Genomic DNA, 2,049 nt, shown 5'->3' with positions numbered 1-2,049 from the left:
CAGCCCTTTAAGGCTATCGCTAGTGGGTTTATCCCTTGCGCGCAGCGCAGCACTGAAAAAAGCTTAGTCCACGCCCACCTACTGGGTGGGCCCCACCCTGGTCTGTATAAATAACGGTTAGACCGACAAATGGCTCCCTAACAGTCTTTTTCTTCAGCTATTCAGGAATCAGTGAGGCCCACAGCTTAAAGGGCTGCGCCTATACTCATAGAATCTGGGGTTGCAATACGTAACCAATGTTCTATTTCGTATAGGCTTCGCCCTTTAAGGCTATCGCTAGTGGTTTAATGGCGAAGCAGGATGTAGTCTATGTATGCCTCATTGGGTCCATCCAGACCACCATCATGAAGCATCTGCTCGCATATAACAAAAAACAGTCTCAGCCTAGAGTGCATAATTACCCACTCCCAGCCTCCCATACAGCAGAAGACCAGAGAGAATAGGCTCTGGTTACAAAGGTTGAGATAAACAGACCTGCTGCTGTGAACAGGAACAACGAACGTTATGAACTGTAACAGTGTAACGATGAACAGAGCAGGTGACTTATTATACAGCACTTTGGACAACCATGTTGTTCTCAAATGCTTTGTAAATAAACTTGACAAAAATAATTATTCTGTCAGAACTCTGAGGACAGAATGGGTCATAGAGAACGTGGAAACATCACACAGGTAAAACCGAATAAATGAGCACGGAGATGACCAGGAAGCTGCCGTGCAAATGTCCTCCACAGACATTCCTCCACGCAGAACTCTGACAGTCACTTTCTGCATTTTTGTTACAAATGTGCACAAACCTCCACGGATGAAATCCCTCTGGTGGAGTGAGCTCTCAGATTCTCTGGAGGATCCAATCCAGAAGTGTAAGCCTGTGAGATGGCCTCACACAGGCAGTGAGAAAGANGTACATCTTTTATCTGGTCATTTTGTGCAATATTTAACAACTAGAAAATGGCACAAAGCAAGAATATTTTTCCACTCTGATTGGCTGCTGTTAGGCCTACCGATTTAAAGTTGAATGTCCATTCATTGTATTTTTTGTAGACACCTGTGAAAATAATTTCTGTTCTCATGGCTTTTTTGCTCTCTGGGAAATTATTTTTGATGATAAATACAGAAACTAGCATAAAAATCAAAACATCTACAATAGCGATAGTAATATTAATAATAAAATAATAGTCAGTGCAAAGTAGCCTACAAATTCTTTGGTGGGGGGCGGTGAGGGACCTGGCTAGGGGGGCGCTGGCCCAAAAAAGGTTGAGAAACACTGAGCTACGTCACTTAATTTTGCCCCCCTAAATAAGTCGATGCCCCATCCTGTTAAACTCCTCTGGAGTCAGGGCTGCATTCATTGTGTACGAGCCGCTTCTACCACAGCGTTATATGCTTTGAAATGGTCAGCCTTTCAACGCTGATGCGCGGGAGAGAGGGTGGAGCCCATTTCATGTCCTTTAGGCTGCGTGGTGTCATTTCTCCAGCAGCTGATGGACAGAAACTTAGCTTTCAGCACCATTAAAACTTATGCTGCAGCTATTTCCTCCTGCAATGAGGGTTTTTGGTGACAGAACAGTCTTCAACCACCTGTTCATGAAGCGTTTCTGAGAGGTGTGCGCATAAGCAGACAGGTGTCACGCCCACTTGCTCCTCCATGGGATTTATCACTGGTCCTGCACGCTCTGGTTGAAGCTCCATTTGAGCCTTCAGCCCAGGCTCCTCTTTAGTTCCTGTCTTTTAAAACCGCTCTGCTTTTGGCCCTTATGTCTGCAAAGAGAGTGAGCAATTTTCTGCTCTCTCTGTTGCTCCTTCTTGTCTTGGAATACGAGCCGACGGCAGCTCAGTTGTGCTGCGTATCAGCCCTGCTTTACTCCTCAAAGCATCACAACCTCGTTCAGATCAAGGGAGATATCTTTGGAGGGTTCTTATCCCCCTCCTCATAAATCTGAGACAGAAACTGCTTCTCATCTTCTCTGCCCCGTGGAAATAATGATTAATACTGAATAATATATATTGGATACATGTTTATATGTATGTATTTATATACATACATATA

This window comes from Poecilia latipinna, unplaced genomic scaffold (assembly GCF_001443285.1).
Source record: "Poecilia latipinna isolate Pla-1442-1.1 unplaced genomic scaffold, P_latipinna-1.0 Scaffold2073, whole genome shotgun sequence".
Classification (NCBI taxonomy): domain Eukaryota; kingdom Metazoa; phylum Chordata; class Actinopteri; order Cyprinodontiformes; family Poeciliidae; genus Poecilia; species Poecilia latipinna.
The sequence above is the reverse complement of the archived record's forward strand: the minus strand, read 5'-3'. Positions refer to the sequence as shown.